The sequence below is a fragment of the Rousettus aegyptiacus genome, unplaced genomic scaffold (assembly GCF_014176215.1).
Source record: "Rousettus aegyptiacus isolate mRouAeg1 unplaced genomic scaffold, mRouAeg1.p scaffold_m13_p_4, whole genome shotgun sequence".
Classification (NCBI taxonomy): domain Eukaryota; kingdom Metazoa; phylum Chordata; class Mammalia; order Chiroptera; family Pteropodidae; genus Rousettus; species Rousettus aegyptiacus.
In genome coordinates, this window is record NW_023416307.1 from 134,404,158 (window position 1) to 134,430,648 (window position 26,491).

Genomic DNA, 26,491 nt, shown 5'->3' on the forward strand with positions numbered 1-26,491 from the left:
CTATTTCTACTTAACGTTTTCAAGTAATTGACCACCACAGTTAACAAGAGGGCTCGTTGCAAATGCCAATAGTGATAGACTGATTTTTGGGGAGGGGAGGAAGAAAGAAAGAAAGGAGGGGGTATTTATTGACCAAAGAAAAAATAAGCCAAAGCCTTAGCTAATTTGTGTAATCAGCTTTATCAATTTGCATAAATTGTGCATCAGGCTATATTCCTCTTGGGTATAATAAGCCCAAATTTAGTTTTTCTAATTTTAAAGTCATCAGTTGCCTTTTTTTTTTTTTTTTTTTTTTTTTTTTTTTTTTTTTTTTGCTTCTTCTGTTCCTTTCTGGGACTTGCATGGGTCATACCTCCATGCATCTGTCAGGTGGTCTTGTCTGTCTCTAATTCTCAGAGACCCCACCAGTGCCTGCCTGTAGTGTCTAATGCTTATTTATCAAAATCTGTCTAGTCTCAACCCTCCATCCTCTACACTATTTCATGGGTTTTTTTTGGTCTATATTTCATATGCCCATTTTTTTTGTCATATACTTGTTCAGATCAAAATCTCCCAAAGATTTTTAAATGAACCCTTTTCATTTGCCATGCTCTTCAACGACATCTTCTCAAATTCCAGGTTTCCTAGCAGGCTTTCTGTCCCAGATTCCACCCATTGCTTCCTCTCATTACTTATTTCGCAGTTCCCTTTTATTTAGCTAAGGAGCTCTAAATAGTTCTAAAGGGTCTCAGAAGGTTTTGACTCTACTTGGAGGTTATAAGATAAATTGTGATGATTTTAGGGCTGTAATGTAACTCGTAGCCACCCCTGCTTCTCCCAGCCTCATGCTACTCCCAAGGTTCAGCCTCTCTGTGTGCTTTTCCTGGACCGTTTCTGGGCTATAGTTACTGGTCTGCTGCTTTCAGTCTCAACACATGTCACTTCGTCTTCCACATTGCCACCAGGGTCTGACTTGGATATGATTAAAATCTAATCAAAAGAGGTGATTGTAGAACTTGTTCACCAACTTTGGTAATTAGAGAACTAATGAACCTCCTTCAAACTAGCAAGTGCTCAAGAATAAACATAAGAAAATACTGTTTTATATAACACGTAGAGCATATGGAAGCAATACGAGTTGAAAACATCAATGACTTTCAGAGAGTTAAGCTTATGGATAATGAGGTGAGGTCACACAGTTCTTGGGCCACAACCCATCATCAAAGCCCAAATGCTGGACTTATGGACAATTGGTGTTTCCTCGACAGCATTTTCTTATGATTTTATGCTGTCCAGAGGGCTAACTGCAACATAAAATCTTTATCTCAGACATGCAAATATAAGCCTAATGTCCTTTTTAAAACAGTAGCAAGTTATGGCACGAGAGATGTTTAAGCCCAAGGCTTTGAAAACACTTTTATAATATCATTAGCCTGAAGATTGTCCCTGCTTCTGCATCATAACACCAACGTTTGCAGATCTGGGCATTTGCAATTCTTTCTCTTTCTTTCAATGTTACTGGAACTCAAGGATCTGTTTTCAGAGAATAAACTTCACTTTCTGCCCTCAAATCTAGGGAAGATGACAAAGGAGAGAGAACTCGAACTTCTTATATGCCCTTGGCCTCAGTCATGGCCAGCCTGCTCATATTTCCTCTGGGCTCTGGCTGTGTTGGCCATTCATTTTCATGGCTGGTGTAGGGAGCATGTGCCTAATTTGGAGCTGCTGACACAGAGCAGGGAACAGGCCACCTGGCAAATGCCTTGGGCTTTGCCTGATTCCACTGACTCGAACCTAGGCCAAGTTCCCCTCAAGTTGTACTGAGGTTTGTAAACGTTTTGGCAATGCTGGGCTAAGACTGGACCAGGTAATCAGCTTTTCATGGTCCTCAGCTAGGTGTGAAATTTTAATCAAAGGGAATTTATTTTTTCAAAAATATAGTGCACCACCAGAAGTGTCACATAGAATTAAACTTTGGATTCACTGAGGTTCAAGATAAGTCAAATGGTTTCTTACAAAATGGCAAATTCTGTCCTCTTTGGTGAGGAGGGGGTGGGGGATTAAAAATAAATGGAATCAGGGTATTTCTTGTACCCAGTTTGTCTTGTGGAAGAAAATTACAATAATTTTTAGTCCATCCACACACTTTGGAACTGAATAATTACTTGCCACTTTAATCACAAGATGGTACAGAAAATACATAAGCTTTAGCCCCAAAATACACTGTTTGTATTCAGTAGATATTGTAGAAATATTTTGCTGTTCTATTCAGTATCGTCTCCAGACAAACTCCAGACTCTCAGCGGTTCTTCTAGAATGCTTTCAACAATCCTTATATCTGACAAATAAACATTAGACACAGAGCACATTAGGATATCCAGCTGAATCAAGAGCAGACTCTTAACCTATAAGACAAAGCCAGAGCCACTCCTTACAAAGGGAATTTAAGGCCTCAGAAGATATAGCAGGCTGACTGCTAATACAGGAAATAGATGAGAAAGATTTCTCTGTGACTTGGGACATCAGACTCACCAGAGCTCATCCATAGAGATTCTGGAGAGACAGAATTCTCTGAGTATTTGTTGCCAGACCTCTGCCCAAAACACGAACCCAGTCACTATATTACGGGGGTGATTCACCTGTTACAGGAACTGATTTCTCACCATCTCTTCATGACCTGGAGCATATCACTAAGTATCCATGGGTTTTGTGGTAGTTTCTTTCTCTCTCTGGTTGGAATATGGATGGAATAGGGTTGATGAGTAGTATGGGACACAGAACAGAGAATAGTTTCCAGAATCAGACTTTGGCTTTATACCTCCCAGCTGTGTGACATTGAGGATGCTGCTTACCTTTTGTGTGTGATGGGGTTAATAGTAGAATCCACCTAAAAGGGTTGTAGTGAAGATTAAATGAATTATTGACCATGAAACCTTTAACACAGTAATTTTTCAATAAATAGGAAAATGGTGATGATGCCTCAGGTAATAAGGCTATGCTGTGTGTGTGTGTGTGTGTAAACAGAAAGAGGTGTGTGACTAAAGGGCCTTAACAGAAGAACCTAAGCATAAGGTTGCATGAAGCTGTGAAAGATACAGTTCCTTGGGACAGATTTTCAACCTCCTCTCCCTTGAACCTGGAGAAAGTACTGCTAGACCGGTGAAGGTAATGAAGATCCTAGGTCACTAAGGCCCCTTTCTTTCGTGACTGCTGGTCTCCAGGTATCAGAGACAGGGCTTATTGAGGTCATTGGAGATTATTTAGCCAGGGGGCAAGGAAGGCACTGAGTGGGACACAGAAATGACAAGAGCTAAAGGGGATCGGGCTCTTTGGGGGTGACTGAGCAAGGATTTTAGCTTTCTCTTCTCAGGCAAAGATAGTAATTAGGACATGGACCACTGGGCTGTGTAAATATTCCTGGAGGTCTCAGAGAAATCCAAGGTGGGGTAGCCTGAATGTGGAAGAAATATTCTCTTTATAGGCACACTGAGACCCAACAGCCTTGTAATGTGAATATTAATAAGCATAACCTCAATACTCCAAGTTGGCAAAGCTGGATCTATTATTTACATTTTTTTTTCCTCCTTGAAGTTTGCATTTTGAGGAGCGAGGCTGTCTACAGTGTGGTCATTCCTCTATCCCTCTCAGACGTGATAGGAAGGCCATTATAGATGCCTAACAATTATTCGATATCTGACTACTCATGACCTATTCCTCTGTTTTCTTTTTTGTTTGTTTTATATGATTGACATGAATATCTGCATAAGGAATGAAGATAAATAAAAGGATGTGTATCTTATTTCTGTCCACCATGTTACTTGAAATTTGCTTTGAACCAGTCCTTATAGGTAAGAGAGAGAGAATGACTGATTCCACTTGGGTTTGGAAGTTTTAGCTGACTGTATTTTTTTTTTTTTGTCTCTATTTCCTATCAGCACAAACAAATAACTTGACTCCAATCATTATATTTTTGAATAATAAGAATGTTTTAAAAAATCTTTAGTTCTTTAAACTATCTCTAGATAAATCATTGTATTTCTCTAGGAGCTAAAATGCAGTAGCAATTAACTTTTAGTATCTTTCCTACACATATAAAAAGAAACATAACTTTTTTATGAGTTTTCTTTTTTAATGAAAATTATACCATGGGTTGAATTTGTAGAAGGATGGGGAAGATAGAAATATACCAGTTGAAAGTGAACTTCAGTTGAGACCGTGAGTAGGATAAGCTTTTTTTGGAGAGGAAACTTTGGTTGGCTTTTGCATAGTGGTTTGATTGGCCCACAATAATGAATGTTTGAGCAACGTAAAGGAAAACTTAGACGATGTAAAGAGAGATTTGAGTCAATTTTATATCTAAATCAGTAAACAATAACAACAAAAATTCTGTTAGGAAAGGAGAACATTATAGGGACATAATTTTTTTAATCCAATTATCTGGTTAAGCTTTCTATATTGAGCATATATACAACCAAAAACTAGGTATGTATAAAATTCCTGATGTTAATTAATGTGTATATTGAGTTTCAAATATTAATTTAATAATTCAACAAATATTTGAGTTTCCATAACATGGATCTCTGCATTTCTGTGTCTTTTCCTGTGTCTACTCATATATATTATATTCTAGTTTCCTAAGTACCAGGAAGTACTTTTCTCATTGTTTTTCTTGTTTGATGTTATTTATTTTTATACTTGATTTGTCAATATTCTTAACACTCTTGAATTTTCACCTTATTCAATAAATGTTTTTTCACCATTCATTCAGAAACCTAGAACTATCATAGTTAAAGATACAGAAAATGCAGATTATGTTTGCCCTTGAACTTTAAGAGCTTTCTAATCTTACTGACAAAAACTCATGATATGATTAGAGCATGATGGTGTTGATTGTATTTGTAACAGGATTTCCAAGAAGAGAGAAATCAACTTAGTCTGGAATGTCAAAGAGGGGACTTGAGAGGTAAGACCCTACCTGGCACTTGAAAGATAATGGATAGAGTGAGGGGAGGGAGAGAACGATTCCAGGCAGGCAGGCTGGCATGACCTCAGGGCGTGTATCATTGCTAGTAGTTTGATTGATTTCTCTGCCTCATTGGAGTAGGCTGCCTTATATGAATGTGGGGCCCAGAATTGGCCATACCCTTTCAAATCCACCTAGTGTGAGACTTAATCCCGTGGTTTTTAGACATTAGCCGTGGATAGAATCATGAACATTAGAATTATTTGAGGTCTAAGACCACGCCTTTTCCATTTCTGTGAACCCAGTGCTGGGTACATAGAGGTTTTCAATGGATGTTGATGGAATGCAGGGACCTTACAGAACAGGGCCTCCCAATGCAGCTTGCCTGAGAAATGACCACTGATCCCTGTTTGCATAGACCCCTCGATTCAAAGCTCTCTTTTCCCATAGTTCATACCATTATGGGTCTCTTGATTTTTATAGTCCTTTTTAAATAATGACTTGGAAATTATTTCCAACAGCTTTTGCCCACTGATTCTGGCCGTGCCTTCTCGAGCCAGTGCAGCCGCCCAACAGCTCATTTCAGGTGACAAAACATTTTCAGCCTGGTCCATGTTGGCTAAGGTTGTATAGACACACCCATTTGTTTGTCTTCCTCTGGGGATGTTTTGTGAGATTATCATTGGTTTGATTCAAAACCAGATAACCTGGCCCAAATGGCCTGCACCTTTTGTTCTCTTTGTGAGAGAAGAGAAAGACACACTGACCCTCCTCTGAATCCCCAGAAAACTTAGCGAGGTACTGCTTTTGCTGTGAATACATTGATGGGTGTGATTCTAAAAATCTTGTCTTCTGAATCCTGGGCCTTTCAAAGCACAGCTGTCTGCTGACTTGGGAGAGTAAGTAGCCTGTTCTTCCCTGTGGGACAAGAAAATCTGCCCCTTTAACATGCTTCCTAATCCATATACATACTTTCCATTTTTCATAATAGAATTCAATTGTGTCTGTCTTTGTCACCCCCCTAGTTGGTAGTGTGTGACCTGAAATAATACCTACCACCTTGGCTAAACTATTCATGCCGCAAGAGGCTCTAACAAGTTAGCCAAAAGGGGGCTGCAGAGAAATTCTTCTCTTTCTCCTCCACTATTTTTCCCTGAGACTTTTTCCCAGGTAATATGTTAACTATAAAAACATGAATCTTTTCTCCTCTGCTCCCCACCTCCTAACACATACGCTATTTATCAAATCTAAGACTAAAAAGAATGCAATTTCAAGAAAACTTTTAAAGATTTCGGTTTTCTTAAAAGGAAAAAGATAAAGGACATGTGATCAGCTCGAGGTGTCATGCTGTTTGTTGTTCGGCACTTAGCTGTCATCAGCAGCTCAGCATTATTCCTATTTTGCGGGTAGAAATAATCAGGGGCTCCATGCAGGTCACCCATTTAAATCAGTGATATTAAGTATCTCCATTCAGTGAAACTTGCTGACTACACTAAACTCAGTTTGTGAAGCAGCTTTGTGTTGGTTGGAGGGGAAGAGCACTCTGGCCATGTCTGGCAGAAAGCAGGTCTTGGTTTTCATTGCTCCCGGGTGATCACGGAGTATCTCCCTGAGGCAGTGCAGACCAATATGGTAGCCGCTAGCCACCTATGGCTATTGAACATTTGAAATGTGACCCATGGCATGCTCTAATATGCACCAGGCTTTAAAGACTTAGCATAAACAACACGAAGTAGTATCTCATTAGTAGCATTTTTTATTGATTACTTGTTAAAATAATATGTTCAATACATTAGATAACATAAAGTATTATTTAAATTGTTTTTACCTACATAAATGTGGCTCCTAGAGAATTTTAAACAATGTATGTGGCTCACAGTATTTTTCTGTAGGATGATGTTAACGTAGAGAGATCGGGAGGGTGTTGCCCTAACAGAAATCTGTGATAATCCAGTGTCACCTAATGAATTTCATTTCTTAAAACATGAAGCAACATGTTTTCTCTTGACTTTAAAAATATCATTTTCATGATTATCCAGAAATCTATGACCAATTCATTCTCTGTTTTGGTACAAGTTGAAGGGAAGTGATCTTTATTAGCTGTTCCAGTCCATGGAAACGCAGTGTTTTGCCACCTCGATAGCACAGTGTTAACCAGCCGCCCCCCAAACTCCACAACCCACCAGAGGGGCTCTTAATTCCTCGTTAGACTCTGTGTTCCCAGATTTGGCCTGATTTGTAAGATTCTAGGGATCCAATATCTGAGTGTTACTTAAACTGTCAAATCCACTGAACTAAAGATAAAGCACATAAATCTTGTGAAACCATCCAACACGTGGCAGGACTGTCAGTGCATCCTAAATTATGAGGTACCCCATTAGTGAACCTAAGACACTAGTGTCTGGGTGAACCATCTAAACTCCGATTTTTATCCATGTATGGTAACTGAATTATAAACTATGTGCTGTGATATGTATTATATTTGTGCATATGTATTATACATATATGTATATATATATATATATATATAATGGTGTTTCTCTTAGAAATGTGAACATTAAATTATTCTGTTTATTATTCTTGATGGATGGTAAATTATTTTAGTAACATAATTTGATTACTGTCCTATTAATCTTTTACTTGAAAATTATTAAAAGCAAGTAATAGCTTGGAAATGTTGCTACATTTAGATTTTTTAATTAACCCATGGTGCAGGTTTTCCTAGAATGGCCATATACACAGACCTTAATATTAACCTGAATTATTCAAATTCCCTACAAATGGCTGTCCCATGAGGTCTTTTGTCTTCATGCTCTCACCAGTGCCTGTGAACAGAAGATTTTTTGGATTCATTCTTCATCCTCCTCCCTGGCCTGTAGCAGCTGGAAGCCTGAACTCTCCTTGCACAACAACCATCAACTCATCCTGAGGTCAGTCAGGGAGGAACTGGAGCCACTGGTCTGATTGCTCTGTAAAAGGGGAAAAGGGAAGATCTTGGTGTCTAAAGTTGCGCAGTCCAATATGGTATTCCTTTAGCCATGTGTGGCTATTGAACACTTGAAATGTAGCTAGTGATGTGCTAGAAGTCTAAAACATGCATCAGATTTCAAAGAAAAAAAATTCAAATCAATGAAAAAGTAAAATAGCTCATTCTTGCAAACGTAATAGGACAAAAACCTGGCTTGTGAAAATATGTCAATTTCTATTTGAGTCTCTACTCAAATAGAGAAAACCGTACATTTGGAGTCACATTCCCATTGTCTCCTTCGCTGAGGGTTATTAACTATTCTGGGGGCTTACCTGGTCTCCCCACACTGTGGGGACAAGGAGCCTAGCATCCCTCCACTTTGGCAAGGCCCCTCAGGTCCAGAAGTTTCCTAAGCTACTTTCACATCATGCTGAATGCTGGAATATCAGAGAACCTGTCCGAGGTTCTTCCCAATTTGTATGCTGTTCTCTTCACATGGTGTTATTCTGGGTTTCCTGGAACATGCTGGGATGTAGGAAGCTCTCACAGGCTATCCTCTTAGACCAAGGGTAGGCAAACTACCAGCCCATAGACCTAACCCACCCTGCTGCCTGTTTATGTAAATAAAGTTTTATTGAAACATGGCCACATTAATTCATTTACAAATTTTATGTGGCTACTTTTGTGCTGATGGCAGAATTGAGCAGTTATGACAGAGTCTATATGGCATGCAAAGGCTCAAATACTTACTGTCTGAACCTTTAAGAAAAAGTTTCCCAACTCCTGGCTCAGACACACCATGAAACTGTATCTTCTCAGGTCTTCCCACCTTCCCAGGGATCTGCTTGGGGACAGGGGCGTAGGTTCCCTGTGCTTTCACATCCCATCAGCTATTGTTTTTCTCCTTGTTTATCCTCAGACTCAGTAGTGGAGGTGTTGGAATCGAGGCTCATTTCTTAGGGACTCCACCAGCATCAAAGAGCTAATTGATATACCCCTGGGAAGGAAATTGCTTCTAGTTCTTTGGGTCTTTTTCTAAGTCTTTGTCTATGTCAAGTGTCTCTTTATTTCCCCCAATGTCCAGGATTTAAAATTCAAATCTCAGAATTGTTCCCCAAAGTTTTATTTGTGTCTCCCTTCCCTGAGGCAGAGAACAAAGGATAGTTCAGGTCAGTGTTTCTCAAAGTGTGGACCATAGGCTGGTAGCATCAACATCACCCTGGAATGTGTTACAAAGGCAATCAGTCCTCATTCCACACCTATGAATCAGAAGCTCTGAGGATGAGGCCCAGGAATCTGTGTTTTGATAAGATCTTCAAGCAATTCTGATGTGGGCTAAAGTTAGGTAAGACTTGGGTGAGAATGAGTGGCGTTGGGAGCAGAGATTGGAAGAAAGCATTCGATCTAAAATGCAGTCTGTTAACGTGATCCGTCAATATTTCACTCTCATCATTGCTGTGTTCGTATTTACTTTCATAGTCCTTCTTTTCCATGCACTGATTTGCTTTCACACCTCAGGGTCGTGTGGCCCAGAACCTGTGATGAAATGTTCATAGATACCAAGGCTCTTTGTTCCTCTAAGAAGTAGGTGCTTCTTTTATTCTGAGTTGGCCGTTATTATTAGCTGAGAATTCATTTCCTCTTCTCTTATCACTGACTCTCCAAACTGGACTGTGTGTGTGCAGGGTTATAATGTGTACACTGAAGGCCGTGAGAAGCTCTATTATTAGTGGGGAGCATTGTCCTAGCTAGATTTGAAGGAAACCTGTATGGATAAGTACGGGTGAAATTGTGATTGTAATATAAAATTGCATTTATTTTAAAGAAAAAACAACAGATTCTAGGATTGCTTCAGGCTGTGCCACCAGGGCCTCCAGGGATGAGATCCACTGTCCTTTGCCAGTGAAAATGTTTGAGGAGTCTTGGTATAAGGAACCTGAGATGTGGACAGAATAAGACTTGGGGACTTAGGTTGGGTACATAATCCATTCATAAATTAGGGGTTGTTCTAGATAGCCTCTTTGTTCTGTTACTCTGTTACTTTTCATCCATATATTTTTTTATTCTCAATTATGTACTAGCTATACTTGAATTAGTTTCTTCCTTCACATTCATTTTTTTTTCTTTCCTCTTTCCCTCTCTTTCACATTGTGTCTTCTAAACCCATTGGCCACGTTTATAAGAAAGCTATTGATCAGGACAATGTTTGGATATATATTTCGGGGGCTTCTTATGGACTCATTTTTGCATTAGCACTTTGTTCAGCCGAACGAGGGATCTGATTCATTTTAACATAAAGGTAGTTGTACTTTCAGCACTCACTGCTTACTTAAATATCTCTGCTCAGCCTTCTGAGCTCAGCATGTTGTGAGAATTTGCTGCAGGCTTAGTGCTGCCCAGTGAACTCCTTGCTCGAGATTCTGCCCATTCACAACCTCTTACTCCCAGTTTGTGTGAAGCTCTGTGTACGGAACAGAGGAATGTCTTGTGAGGTGTGTGTCTTGATGTTTTTTCTTTTTTCTTTTTTTTTCACATTAAAATGACAGTTGCTGTACAGTAGCATATTCACCCACATTTTGTAGATTTGTTTCGAGCCCTTTTAAAAATGTACCCCTAGAGGTAAATTACTCCACCCACCCCACATACACATTTCCTTTAAGTTAGTTCTTTCTCCTTGCCTTTTATTACCACCTTTCCATTTTCAAAAATTGATGAGACAGTAAGGAAATCTTGTAGCCAAATGTAAGTCAGTGGTATGTCAGATTTATGAAAGGAAATGGACTTATCTTTTTGCTTTGTTTCATTAAATAATTCAGAGGAAAAATCCATAAGTTTTCAAAGTTCTTTCTATAGTTCAAATAGCACTAAAGTAAAGAATAACAAATAAGAAAACAGCAATTTGGTTCCCTTTTCTTTTGTTATCAGAAATATTCTTGACCAACCTTGTGTCTTAAGTCTCACTTACCAACCCACATTGATGACAGTCTGCTTCCTTTTAGTTGCAAGCAGGAAAAAATAACAGTCGAAACATGGAGGCTTTTGTATTAATTCTTTATTCTTATTACATTTTCCCAAGGGTTCTTGTGAAGGTAATACACTAGATATTATTGTGATTCCTATCTGAAAATAATAAAGACATATGTATTCAACTAAGTTCTGAATTCTGCCTTTCTCATTTCTCCAAATATCTTATTTGAAAAAAGCCCTCAAATGACTAATTAGAGAAAAAGAAATTGTTCAACACAGTGGAGTCTCCTGGCAGGTTTTATGTGCTTCAGCCATTGGAGTTGATCCCACACCAGTGAGAGCTCTGCCATCAGTTTTGATCACAAGAGTTTGGAGCAAAAAGTATCAATGGGGCAACATGATATAAATGAAAACATCCATTTTCCTCTAAGGAAAAAAAAAATCAGCAATTTGGATTTATAATAATGGGAACTATCAAGGATTTCTGGATTTGTCTAGATTAGAGGATTTGAAGAATAGTTATCCAAGGAAAGCAGGATGATAAATCAAATATTCTCCATTAAAAAACACCTTTTACTTTTTTCTGAGAAAGTGGCTGGAGCGGTACCATGTTATATAACCTGATGCCATAATACATACTCTACAGACCAATTGAGAGACTGAATAATCTTACACATGCAAAGCTGTTTGTATAGCAAGAGTGGGTGCCTCTCTCCTACCCAATAAGTGCCAAATTTGGACTTAATTATAATAAGATTGGATGCATCATTTCAGCCATACGTTTTCATATTGTCCATTATAACATGATAGAATTCTGGTGGAAATTCTCTCTCTGGGGAAGAACCTCACTGTCGATTTGGCCACCTTGGTTGATAGGGTAGTGTCCTTATTGTTAGGTTGGGAGAAGACAGAACTGTGACTCTCTTGGAGTAGACTAGACATTCATGAGTATCCCTGCATGGAAGTCTAGAGAAATTCCCAGGCAACTGTCCCCATTCCCCCTTATCCTCCTAAAAAGTTAATGAAATATTGTTTTCCCCATATGCCCAGTGTCATTAGACTCTGAGGACCCTATCTGGATTTATAAAGACTTTTTATCACAAGGAACGGAAAAGTTTTTTTCATTCAGTACATAAGTACAGTGAGCAGGACCATGAAGCCTAAACGATTAACCTCATTGATCAAGATCCGGCTTTGGGTGGGAGTGAAACTGGACCTATTCTCTCTTCCTTTCTGCTGACTCAGAGAAAACACCACCCCAGAGGTACCTCACTGAGATGGAAATGGAGAATGATGACATGTGTAAAGTTTGGAGAAAGTAAGAGCAAGAGACTCCAAAGTCAAAATTTACAGTCACGAGGCATAGCTATGAGAATGCAAGATTAAAATAAAAGAAGTAAAAAAGAAGGAAAGAAGCCTAAACCCTGGTGCTTGTAAAAAGCTCAGGGCAAAATTCGCTCTCCAACTGCACCAAGGAGCTCTCATTTGTGCGTTCCAAGCTCTTTCCAGGAGCAGCACCCCCACCGATGTCAATGGGAGATCTGCACTCAAAAGCATCGAAGCAATGGCAATAAAGATCCACAGTGTACAAAGGAAAACATTACCACCACGACCAAAAAAACCTGCCTAGTGTGGGTACTGAGCAAAGAATTTCTGCCCTTAGCAACCAGAACGGGAATGCAGGACAGACACCAAGTGAACCCATCTTCCCAAGATCTTAGCTTATGTCCTGTCTCCCTAAAATTTAGAGCCTGAATCAATGGATGGAAAGTCTGGCAGCATGTTTGACTCTCCCCGGGAGTTTTAAAAACATAATAATACCCCACATCCACCCCCAGATTCTGATTTAATTGAGCTAAGGAGCTGTTTGGGCATTGACATCTTTTAAAAGCTTCCCTGGTGATTCTAATGTGCAGATAGGTTGAGGACCACCGCTCACATAATAAAACTACTCCAAAGGTGTTCTGTCTGTGACAGAGGCAGGGTGGTCAGCAGATCTGTCCCTTGTCTCTGCCTCGGAGACTAAGGAAAACAGGTTGGATTAAATCTTCGTTTATGAAAACTGTTGAGAAAATAAAGTATTGATCTTACTTGAGAGACTTTTATGTTAGTCAATTAAATTAGTACTGTACCTTTCTACTAGTAAAATAAGAGCGCCATTACTATATGAAAATATAATGTTCCATAATATTTTTATTGTGAGACAGGGGATGTGTATTACTGCACTCAAATGTACAGTTTACGCACAACTGTAAAGTTAGCTGTAATCCATAAACAGGCGATATAGATCTTAGATATCTTTTTTAAGATCCTTTGGAAGGAAGATTCCTTATTCCTTAGCAACACCATAGGAAGCAGGATTGCCTCCAAGAAAAAAAAAAATCCTTATCTTTCCTGATTATTCCACATGAAAAGGCAACAGAACATTCCATTATTCTAATATTTGAAGGGGAATCAATGCTTTTCTGAGAATTCTCATGTACATTATTCAAGTACTGGAATGGAAACCTTAAAAAATATTAATTTTACTTGTATCATTTTTTTCAGTGCCAATCACTGACCTCTCCTGCAACAAGAACCATGAGTTTTTTTTTTTCCCTGCATTTCATATGCCACAATAGAAAACAACACAATATGTGGCAAGGTTACGTATTTCCTGGGTTGTTGGGGAGCTGATGGTTTCAAGCACAGTACAAATAGGCATATTACTTGAGCGTTTTCACTGTAGGCTATTTGGAAATGTGTCATTTAAAATGCGGAATCCTGGCATAAGATTTTCACACTGAAATTTTTTCAAAACTATCTAAAATGTGTCTTATTTGTGAAAATGCATCTTATTAATCCATTGTGATATAAAATAACAGCTGCTAATATGATTTTAAAGTTTGTAATAAAGTGCATCAAAATGTCTATAGAACGGATCGTGACAGCACAGCCAACAAGCGATATTTCAGGGACTTTTAATATGTGAGTAAAATGCCAACATGGCAGAAAATGAAAACTCCCAAATGTATCTTTTCTGATTTTGACATTTATTCTTCTAATTTGGACCCCGCACCCACTGGCTTCAGACATTTCCATTGTTAAAAAGGTAGAGGAAAGCAGTAGTCATTGATGCTCAAGTAAGTGCTACAACCCCTGCGTCAGCCTGTATCAGTTAGCTATTGCTACAAGAATGCTGTGTAACAAACCACTCCAGCCTGGTTGCCTAAAATCACTTATTAAAGTGTCTGTGGGTCAGGTAGGATTTGCCTGATCAAGGCTGGGCTCCGTTATGTTTGGTTCCATATTGCAAGTTGGGTCAATTTTTGTCCCAAGAGTCTCACATTCCTTTGATCAGTGGCTACCCAAGGCCTGTTCTTGTGGCAGTGGCACATATGCCAGAAAGATGAATGGAAACATATGACACATTGTAAGATGTAACCTTGGAATTGGCACATTGTCATGTCTGCTCGCATTAGCCAAAGTAAAACATTCGGCCAAACCTGACATAAATGATGAGGGTAAGGGAAATTTGTTTTCCTCATCTATAAAGGTAGAAATCAATAATAGGGTAGTTGTCAGGATTAGAGTTAGTGTATGTAACTGTTACCATGGAAAATTAACAATCATCTTCACCCAAAGTAATATGTGGCCATTTCACTCTTCCATCTTCTATTAATTATGTTGTGTCTGAAATATAAACTTCTGGAGGGCAGCATCCTTATTTGCTTTACATATAGTGTGGATTTTTCAATAAATCATCATATTTGGCAAGTAGCTTAATATATAGTGGCTAAACACAAGTAAAAATTGTTTACTTTCCACATGTACTCTGTCTGCCAAAATAGATTTATGCCAACCCTGTGATTACATTATGTTTCCTTGGGAAATCAAGCAAATTTCATCTAACAAAACAAAACAATAATCCAAAATATATATTAAGGTACCTATTGTGGATGAAGAATCTTGGTAGACAGTGGGGAACTGGGTCTGGAGGATGGGAATTACAAAGATGCATAAAGAATGTCATGTTCTCTTAAAGAGCTTCATCTTTATGAGGAAAGATAAGACACATGTGTATGGGAAATAATAAAGCCAAACAGAAAGGTATATGTCCGGAACGGCAGTGGCAAAAGATTGGGAAGAGCTGAGTAAAGAGATGTCTTCATCGTATGTGAGTTTATTCAGTTGATAAAGTACTTATCGCATAGGGTTGCATGTTGAATGCAGTTGATAAAGTACTTATCTCATAGGGTTGTTGTGAGGATTAATAAGTAAAGCATTTTTAACATTGTTAACCACTGTAATTATTACTAGCAGCATGCCTCACTGGTATGGAAAAGGTAAAGGGGAAAGATACCAAAAAACACAGTTAAATTGTAACTTTAAGTTCTCTCCAGATGGGAGAGACAAAGCACATCAATGGAGTGAGGTCAGATTTTAGTTTAGACAGCTCAATTTGAATCTTTATCACTCATGTAAACTTGGCAAGTTTCTTAATTTCTCTAGCTAACTATCAGTTTGTGAAAGAAGTATGTAAAAAAACCTCCGTCTGTGTTTGAAGATTTATCAGTTTTTTAGAATCCTCTTTTTGCAAATATACGTTGAGAAACAGGATAGTCGTATTTCTGAGTGAACTATTCTTTTTAACGTTAAGTAACGTGTCTCTATCTAATCATGGTCTAGGCTGAAAGTGTATCTTGTCTCATATTAACGTTATTCTAGTAGTTTATTTTCATCAGTTTTTTCCCAGCACATCCTTTCCTTCTCCGATGCTTATAACCTTTCAGTCTAATTATATTTTATATAATTATATGTCTCAGAAACAACAAATGAGAATATTTGTTTTGTTGTTTGTCTATTTATATTTATGGAAGTTTACTTACATATTTGAACATATTCCCACTTATATTTTGCATTTTACATTTGCCATGTATTATCTTTGCTTCTGCCCCCTTTCCTACCTTAATTGATCAGATTTCCCTTCTTTAAAATTTTATTTTCATTTTTAAGAATCTCCCTTTACATATTTAAAATAAAATGTTGACTTTTAAAAAGGTTAAAGTTTATATTTCAGTGAGAAAATATTAAAGTCTGAAGATATCTCTGTTTCTCTTAAAAATTAATTTACAAGAATTTTATAATTCTTTAAATTAACTCATGTTCTCATCTCCCAAAATATTGTCCTCTAATATTTTAGTTCCACACTTAAATGATTATATTGCTCTAATCATTTTTATTTTATTGTTGTTCTTCTTACAGCCAATATTTACTTAGTTTTACTCAATTTAATTATTTAGTATGTTTTGTTTGTTTTGTTTTTCATTCCTTCCTGTATTCCACTGCTTCTTATGAGTTCAATTTATTTTCTTCTGATCAGGAGTCAAATATTCTTTTTATTTCACATGACTAGTGATTTTTGATGATATGCCAGACATTGTCAATTCAATATTTTTGAGTGTCTAAATTTTGTCATCGTTCTTTAAAGAATCATGTTTTTCGTTTTGGTTTGGTTTTCTTATTTTTATTATTATTTTTTTTTATGGCAGTTAATTTACTTGCAAGTCGCCTGGATCTATTCAAGCTAAAATTTTGAAAATTTTCCAAATTTAGAGTAGATTTTTCTCTAGAGCTACGCTAATTCTGTTCCCAAGGTATGGTCTTTCGAATTTCTAAGACATTCATTTGAGTTCCTCGCCCTTATTGATTGGAACCAAAACATTGCTCAGTCTGATGTGATCTCCGGAATCTTCTAAGTAATTGTTCTTTTCTCAATAATTATTCATTGCCCAGTCTCATGTAATTTCATCCTACACAAGTACACCTTAGTATTTGCCCAAAGAGTTAAGGGAACCTCTATGCAAAAACTAGAGCTGTTTCTCTGTGTGATCATTCTTCTCTGGTACTTTGCCCTGCATATTCCAATTGTCTCAGTAGCCAGATCTTTGTTGGTTCAGTTCAGTGAGACTTTAGTTCTCTACTTGGACTTCTACCTGCATCAGAATCGAAAAAGTGCTTCCGGACAGAAAGCTGAGGTGATCATTTTTTTAATTTCTCTCAAAGATCACATTCACACTCTTTCTATTGTCCAATGTCTCAAAACAGTCATTTCATTTATCTTGTCAAGGCCCATAGTTGTTTATAGTGGGAGGACTAGTACAGAACTTGTTACTCCATAAGCAGAAACAGAAGTCCTGTTGTCGCTTTAAAATATTCTTTCTATGATACTATTTCAATGTGTCCAAGACTAAATATGTATCATACTCATGCTGATTTGAAGCCAGAGGACTTCTTCAATCTTAAACTCATTTCTTTATTCAATAATGGAAAATTTCATCCATTTTTTTCTTTAAATATCATCTTTTTCCTATTTATTTATATTTCTGAAAATTCTGTTAGACCTATGTTGAATTTTTATTTTAGCATCTGTGTCTCATAAGCTCTTCTGCGTTTACATTTCTTTCTCTGTATTTTATTCTGAATAATTTCTTCATTTTACTTTAGTTCAGTAATTCTCTCTGTAGCTACATCTGTTCTGTAGTCTAACTTATACACTGAGTTTTAACCTCAATGACCATAATTTTTATTTTTAAATGTTTTATTTGATTATTTTTTAGTCCTACTGATTTTGAAATATAATCATGGTCTTTCACTATGGTTTATATTTATTATTTTAATTTTTTAACTTTTAAAAATATTCTTAGTTTTAAAGTTTCTTTCATGACTTTTCTATTATATGTTTGTTGTACCTTTGAGTCTTTCTTACGGTGAATTATTTACTCAAAATGTTTGAATTTTAAATCACATTGCAAGCTTGTCTTTAGTGCAGACATGTTTTCTTTGTGGGAGTTTCATGTGTTTTGGGGTTACAAAGATGTCCTTGGAGTGGCTTTTGTTTCTTCTGTCTGGGTCTAGATGTCTGGGGCCAAAGTAATCATCACTTTAGGACAAATATTTATATTGATTGCTTATTTTGGCCTTTCTTGACCATTTGTAATATCTAAATTTAGACCACACATCTGCATGTGGTACATGCCTGAGATCTTAATTTCTCAATGAAGAATTTTTTTCTACCAAGAGCTCTGAGCATAATAACACACTTACTGGGTAAACAGTAAGAATTTCTAATCACTCCGCCCCCCCCCCCAAAAAAAAAAAAACACTCTTTGGGTTCTCAGTTTCAGTTTCTTCACTTGTGTGGGTTCAAGGCTAGATATCCTATCACCAAATGAGTTTTGATGCTTCCCAGGTCGTGATAATACTGACTTGAAGTTTAAGCTTTTAGGTCCGTCTTTGTTTATAACACTTTGGTGATTTCTTTTTCTATTTTAAGTGTTGTTTTCTTTTTATTTTTTTTGTATTTAGAATATACTAGTGTTCATCCAGCATTTTTCTGTGTTTGGTGTGGGTATGAGGAGAGAGCAGGGATGGAATGATCAGTTCAAGTATCAAGTAGCTGCAGGTTGATCCTTAGTGTAAAATGAGGTAACATCTGCTTCATAAGGTTTTTATGGTGATTAAGCAACTGATTATTTCCAAAACATTTAGAGTAATTTTGTTTTAATATAAGTATAAGTAATAATAGCATTACTATTAGCTTTAAATTCTTCTATATTTCACAATGTTCATCTATAATAGGGGATAGTGATACATTCTTCCTGCTATGCTCATTTGTAAAAGGAGACCATAATGCATACTTCACAGGTTTTGATGAGATTTTAAATGAGATGACATATTTAGGGGCAAAATGAATGAGATCATTGACTATGCAGAACAATAAGTTGTCTGGTTTGTAGAGACAAAAAGTTCTGGAAAGAGAACAATTGGAGGTGATGCTGTAAAGCTGGTTTGGATGTTGAATTCAAAGCCATGAGGTTTGGATTTTATTGAGCAGCCAATGAGAAAGAATTGAACAATTGTGAGAAGAATTTCAACCTGATTAAGGTTGAGCCATAGGAAGATGGGGGCCAGGTATAAGATGAACTAGACAAAGGCAAAGCTGGAGATCAGGAAACTAGTTAGGAGCCTATTACAAGAGTGCAGGTGCAAGATAATGCAGGCACAAATCACAAGAGTTGGGTCAATAACAACAGAGAAAATGGAACAGACCCAAAGATACTGTGTCTGCGTTAAGGGGGACTGTGAGTAGAATAGATAGATAGAATAGATAAGTCTTGGCAACTGATTGAAAGAGATTGATGATGGGGTAATGTATACATAATTACATTAATTAATTCACCCGATACTTGGTGAATTTTTATAGCCGAAAGCAGCTGATCACAATAAATGGTAATAATAAGAATAAAAGTAACAATACTAACAAGGCAGATTAAAATGACTCTGAATTCTGGACTCTTCTCCCCTCAAGAGCGGAGGTCCAATTTTCTTCCTCTTGCATCTGGACTGGCCTTCCAGTATCAGTTGTAACCAGCAGGATTGTGGCGTGAGTGGACAGGTATGACTTCTGAAACTAGGTCAGGAAAAGTATGTAGTTTTCACCCAGGTCTCTTGGAACTCTCAATTTCGGGAAATGCCCTGTGAGAACCTAGCCGCCATGCTGAGAGAAGCCCCAAATTGCTAAATAGCAAATTAGAGAATAAAAAGATCTCTAACAGAAAATACTAGAAGGATGAAAACACCATGTATAGGTGCTCTTACAGCACTAGCATCAGCTGCCTGCCTTGTGAATAAGCCATTTAGGATGTCCAACCCAGCTGAGCCTTCAGGGGGCTCTTAAAGACTGTTCAACTGTAACTGCATGACAGAATCCAAAGGAGAGCCACCCAAGAGAGTCTTTTCCATGAAATCATAAGCCAAATATAATGGGTTTTTTTTAAGCTAAGTTTTGGGCTAACTTGTTACATAGCAATAAATAACCGGAAAAAAATAATATGCATTAAATACTTAGTATGTGCCATTTACTGTGATAAACACTATATCTGTGTTTCCTCAGCTGTTGTTATCAATAACCATATTATTCTTATTCCTATTTTAAAGATCAGGAAACTGAAGTTCAGGAAATTGAAGTTCCGGGAGTTTAAGTAATGAGCTCCTAGCTGTACAGTTAGGAGCTAGGGTCGGAACTGAGGTCCAGGTTACTACAGAGCTTATTCTACTTTCAACCACCATGCCCTCTGCAGTCTGAGTTCTTCCAACAGCCATCTCCGAGACTAGAATTCAAGGGCAAGTAGTTTATTTGGAAGCTAGTGACAGTGAAAACAAATAGGGATGTAAAAGAAGTAAAGCAGAGAAGGGAAGGAAGCCAGTAAGGGTGGGTTATTAAGTAACTTTACCATTGTTGGTCAGTCCTGCTGAGGAGCCCAGAAACACAGAGCACAACATGCTTCAGAGTTATCCCAGCTGAGGGGTGAAGAAGCTGGAGTATTGAGCCTCTAAATCCTTGACTATGATATGTCGGGGGCTGATTCCAAGGGTATTTATTCCCTGGCACTTTTGGTTTGACCTAAAAATGGGCCAGGTATGGCTCATGAGCAGAAAAGAGCACCCGGGCAGAGAGTGCCAGGTGTCTGTCTCCAGCAAGCAGCCTTCAGTGCGCAGACGCGAATGTCGAATGTCGAGGGCTCATGGGAGGGGCAATAACAGCCTCCTCCCTTGCACGCAGATACTAACTATAAGAAATATCACAAAATAGGTGGAATAACAAACAAAAGAGCTTTTTCCTTGAAGTGCTGTCATTTGAAGGAACATGTGTGCACATGTGTGTCTATGAGTGTAAAACCAAACGGACTTAGAATTTGCAAAAGCGAAGTCGAGAGAATAGTGTGCCATTTCAGGAATGATAAAGAAGGAGAGAAAAAGAATTAGTCTCCCTAATTCTGCTGAATGGTCTCTTTCTATCCACTTGCTTATTCGTGTATCTTTCCACCAACACTGGGATGTTAGATATATGGCTTCAATGTGGTCAATCGTGGTCAGGAGAAAAATTGAATATTTATTTTACAGTCCATTTATCAGACATTCAAATCCACTTACAACCAGCTGAGTAAAACCGTTGTAAAGAACTGGGGCTGCCTCAGCGGCCCTGCTACATCTTCACAAAGTGCTAAAGTCCAAAGCCGAAACTATGTTTTAAGAAAGAGATTTAGAACCTCTCAATCACTGTGAAAATCATTCTAAATTTGTTCTGCCTGTCTATCTCTCGATTTCTTTTATGTCATACATACATAATAACATGTAAAATTCATGCTTATAATTATTTTTTTCCATTTCAAGTGGTATTTCAGGATCAGGCGGAGTTGCTGTAAGAGATTGGAACAAAGAATAGATGAATTTATTTTATTGCTAACGATTTGTAGTTTGGGGATGGATCCCTGTATTTTAGAACATGAAGATGAAAACGATAACCAAAGACTGTAGTTAGATGAATATTTGGCTGGTATTAAATCACCTTTGTCACAAGTACATTAATTGTGGAGTAGAAATATTAGGGTCACAGGCAAGATGATGTGGGTAGATATGTCAACCCTGATAAATATAGCTCTAGGTCCTGGAACTGTATAGGTAACAAGCTTAATGAAAATAAAGCCTCTGTTTTTCCAGTTTGCTTTTATTTAGCTGTTCCCCTACACTTATATGTGAACATGATATTCAGTTTCCTGATTGAAAGTATTTTGTGTCTCATATTTTACCTGTCTGGACTACATTTTCATGTGCTCTTTTCCAAGAGGAAAGTGTGTGTGTGTGTGTGTGTGTATGTGTGTGTGTGTGTGTGTGTGTGTTTTAAATCATCTTGGACTAGTGGGATGGAGAACAAAATACTGAGGTAGTACAAGAGATAGTACTGAAGTATATGGACCAAGCCTAAGTGTGTTAGTTCAGGTAAAAGGAATTTTGAAGTTTAATGAGTTTGGAAAAATTAAGAATGTTTTTAGACAAGGTTTGGTTGACACGGAAAAATGAAAAAGCAAAAAAGAAATAGAACAGTAATGAATCTTGGACATTTTTTCAGAGGCAAATACATATGCTTATTTTTAATCTATAAGGCCAGATATTTCTTCTCCTCACACTGGGCCATGTGTTTACTCCACCAAGACAAAGACTAGAGCAGTGAGCACTAACCTCATGCTCTGGAGAATCTGTTACTGATTCCAGCACAAACCTGTGTGACCTTAGGCGAATCAGATCACTGCCCTGGGCCTCCCCCCAAAACAAAGAAAACAAAAACCAAAACATAAATGGTGTGTGGAGTCTTTAAAGTTCTTTCCAGCATTATGGATCTATAAAACACTACTTAACAGAAGCTTCGCCTGGAACAGAATTAAATCCAAAAGGAAAATAGCTTTCATAATCATATCTGAACATTTAATTTGTCATTTGCTTTATGACATATGTATGAGGCTTATTTAAAATAACTCTACAAGGTTAATTACCAGAGCAGAATACGATTGTGTTGGTAGTACAATATTTTGTTAGGCATGTGTGACAACATTGCAAAGTAGATCAGCTGCAAGAATGTTTGTGAGTTGGCGTCCCCTTAGTTTAAAATGGCCACAATCCTAAACATGTGTTCCTCCATCCCCCCACCTTTATGGACATAAAAAAATTAACTCAAAAAAAAAAAAGCTTATTGACAATGTATTGGACTCTTTCAAAAGTATACAAAGGGTAGCAAAACAGGGAACAAGTTTTCAGGTTGCTATGATGCTACATAAACAGAAGTCTGTGAGTACTTTCTAAGGAGTCATTATTTTATTCAACCACCAGCAAAAAGCTTGTCTCAAACTAAGAGAGATGCTTGAATTGGTTAGGGGATAATGTTGAAAAGCATTAATTAGTAGTTTAAATACTTATAATGATTCCTTGCCTTGTAATAAAATCAATTGCTTAAAAATAACTCCGTAAACTTACTTTTTGAATAACCCACAAATAACACCTTAATATCTAAGGAGGAATGATTTACAGTAACAATTATCTAGGTTTTGTATACATAGCATCCTGGGTTTTTGTATACATAATGTCAGTTTTCACTTGCAGGAGGAAATTTGTCACAGCATTTCACTAGGCTGAGAAAATAGAGGCGCCTGCCCACAATAAGGCACGTTTCCCCAGGAAAATTTTATTTCTCACTCCTCTGGACAGAGTAAAACCCTCTGTCAGTTGAAGGAGTATTGAACAAATGCCATAGAAAGCAAATGCCATTTTTTCTGAGATTGTTATCAATAATGAATATCATGTTTATTTGTATTTCAAATTACTTTTTCTCATTTATATGATCCTAAGTACAATGTGCTAGAATAGAAGAAAGGCATTTATGTCAGTCTGAACGTACCAACACATGTATTTTGTCACAGTGCAATATAGGTTATTGAATCAAACAGGAGAGTAATATTTAATCTGTTTTTTTGCAACATAAAATGCCCACAATGGAAGAGTCTCAGAGTTTGGATAAAACGTTTAATCTTTGTAGCCTTTCAAGAAAATGCTTCTAGTTAGAAAAGCAACTTAGGTGATCAGTTCAGGTTCATACAAAGGACAATTGGAATCCAAAATATATTGTTTTATATGTACTGTATATACTCCACTATTGTATTACGACTTGGCTACTTAATTTGACACCTTACGTTGGCTGTAAAGAAAACTTGATAAAGTACTAAGTAGAAGGGAGAGAATAACTAGATAGATAGTCAATAGAAACAGGGCAAGTTGGGATTTATCTTTATTCTGTAGTAAACCTTTGTCTGTTGATTACTTGCTTCTAATATGTGTACTCAAACATATTTCTCTGACATCAAATTTGGACATTGACTCCCCGGAATAAAAGAAAGAAATCAAAATTAAATCATAACTCTGAACCAAACTACAGAGAATTTTCTTTTTCAAACATAGGACATAGAAAAGAATTGACACTGCACTTAAAAAATTATTCACATTTGATTGAATGAAATGTTTTCCACCTTTAGACCCATAATTCAATTCCTTACGATCTAACTTCTTTCCAAATGTGGCTATGGCAGCCTGCAAAAATGTAAAAGAGACTTGACATAATTATTTGAATAATATACATTATTACTACCTGCATAGAACTTCATCCTTTGATGTACTAATATTTAACAATTCCCTATCACCAGATATTTAGGCTACCTCCCCCACCCAATATTTTGCTAATAATAATGATATTTTAATATCTTTGTTGAATATTGAATAAGTGAATAATTAAATGAATGAATTAAAGATAGACAGATAGGTTCTGCTACCTAGAATGTTTGGTCAAGAGAAAGTACCCCTCCTAGGCACTAGTGCTTGAGAGCTTCCACTTTCTAGCCTTCTCTGCCTTGCTTTCTGCCCAAGAAAGCTGGCCTATTTGGACTATATCGAAAGACTTCCTTGATGGCTGATTTCTAGGTGGATTCAGCAAGGGAGGGAACACTGGCAGAAGGTCAAAGGAAGAGAGGTCTAGGATTGGACATCTTCCCAGCTCCCTCCCAGCAGGGTTATCTCAGGCTGGCTATCTCCCTTGACCCAGATCACAGTTTCTGTCAAGACAGCCATCTGTACATGACTCTCTTTCCACAGTCTGGTGACTGCTCTCTCTCCTCTACTTTTCAGGTCTAGGGGACGTAGTAGCCCTGTTGTTTCTGTCCTGGCAGTTTTCCTGCACCCTTTACCAAACCCTCTTTAAAATGTTCTCATCTGAATGTGCAATCTGTTCCCGGCTGGGACACTGAAGTGTTAACAGTGCGAGTTACACAGTAACCCTGCATGCTAGGAAGTGACATAAACAACATTGTACTTTTTCAGATGTTTTGTGTGTGATGTGGTGGTGGTGACATTTTTACTTCTTAAAATATTATATTCTTTGAAGACTTTCTCACAAATGGACAATGTGCAGTTCAATGGAATGGAATAATAACCTGAAATATTAAGTTAAAAAGTTACAGAACAACACATCATATTATGTTTTATTACATTCCTATTCCATTCTTTTCCATCCCATCCCATCTACCCTTTGTTAAAACTATAGAACACATAGATATGTCTGAGAAGGTAGATTGTTTGAGACTTTGATATCCTTCTTTATTTTTTCTGCATGTTCCAAACTTTCTACAATAAATACGTGCTATTTCATCAATAAATATTTAAAATTGTTAACCAAATGAGCAGATAATGTCTTATATAACAGCTATAAGAAATACGAAGTTGAGTGAGCTTTGTCATTTATGGTACTGTTTACACATGTACCCATGTGTTCCTTTTCTCAACAGAGTTCTGTTAAAAATGCTCTGGCTAGACGGATGTGTCAAGGCCACATGAGCCCCCAATGGTGACTGCAATTTCCAGACAAGATCCTGAAACTCTTTATACCACTCTCTCAGATTACAGCCCTCGTAGTTCTTTTCCCTCTTTCTATCCCTCTTTGCCTTTTTTTTGTTCCTCGAGAAGGCCTCTTCCTCTCCTGACCATGCATCTACCAATGCCTGAGCCCAATGGATACTTGGATTTGTCTTGTGGTCCTCCATCCTGCTTCCGCTTTCTGAGTCCTGATCACACCTGCCTGTTATGCTCTGTGAGTGGTCTGCATGGTAACTACCCGGAGTTCAGGCCAGTCCCCATCTCCCTCTTCTGTACTTCACCATCATAGGCCAACCTCTACCAAAACTGTCTCTTGCTCATGGGTAGGGTTTGGGGGTCTGAGTCATGCTGTTTACCTTGGATGTTATATAAAGTCCTGACTTTTTCTGAGAGTAAAATTTCTCTATGAGTATGATCCATGAAAGGTGGGTTCTACGACAATTTTACATGTGCCCGAGTAAAGCCATGTGGGGTTTTACTATTTAATCATTTCATGTTTTAGGTGCACCAAACCAACATATACACATAATTTAGACGAAAGCTTTATACTCTTCGTATCTTTTTTCCTGATCTGACTCAGCAATGTAGGAGATCCACAACTGAAATTTCATGCAATTCTGTGCCTTTTCAATATAGGACATATCCATTAGTAGATTCGAATTTAAGATATTTTTTAAAAGTCAAATATTCCACATGAAGAACGTTTTAAGCAAATTAGGGAAAACCGTGTGGCTGAAAAAAAATCATGAAAGCAGATCTGAAATAAGAATCCATCTTCTATAATGTTTATGTAGAAGATTCTCTCAGTGTTCTGCCCATGTGCCCTCAGAGCCTCTCACCCTAGTGGTTGGTGCATGCCAGCCTGACTTCTAACAGCCAGAACCTGCACCTTTATCAGAGGACCACCCTTGGGTTAAAAGAACCCCCTTCACCCAAATACTTCAAAGTATATGGGAATTGATATATTCTCTAAGGCATTCCACAACCAATGTGTAACGATGAGTAATGGCAATATTACACTGTATCCCACTGAATCCCTGGGGTTGATCTTCAGCCACTCACTGTTGTAACTGGCTTAACAACGCACTCCTGTTGCTTGTCTATCCTCCCCTTTATCACTTGCCTACTGGCTCACCAGTGTGCCTGCACCTCTCAGATAAACCAAGCACACCTCAGACTTATTTCAGATCTCCTTTCTAAAACATCAGACCATTATTAAAAAGGATACTGAGGCTCCGACCAACTTTGAAGGATCACGGTGAATACCTGCCCTGCCTCCTTGTAGGTTGTTTCTCCACATCTATATTTGCTGGCGGAGGCAG

At 37.7% G+C, this 26,491-nt stretch overlaps 1 long non-coding RNA gene across 1 annotated transcript in view; it reads left to right on the forward strand.

The window, feature by feature from the left end:
* The first annotated feature begins 4,879 nt into the window (after positions 1-4,879).
* Positions 4,880-26,491, forward strand: part of LOC107498794 — a 42,266-nt gene continuing 20,654 nt past the window's right edge. The window contains exons 1-2 of the long non-coding RNA XR_001594134.2: positions 4,880-4,942; positions 7,765-7,872. This is a non-coding gene — a long non-coding RNA (uncharacterized LOC107498794). The remainder of the gene's footprint in view (positions 4,943-7,764; positions 7,873-26,491) is intronic.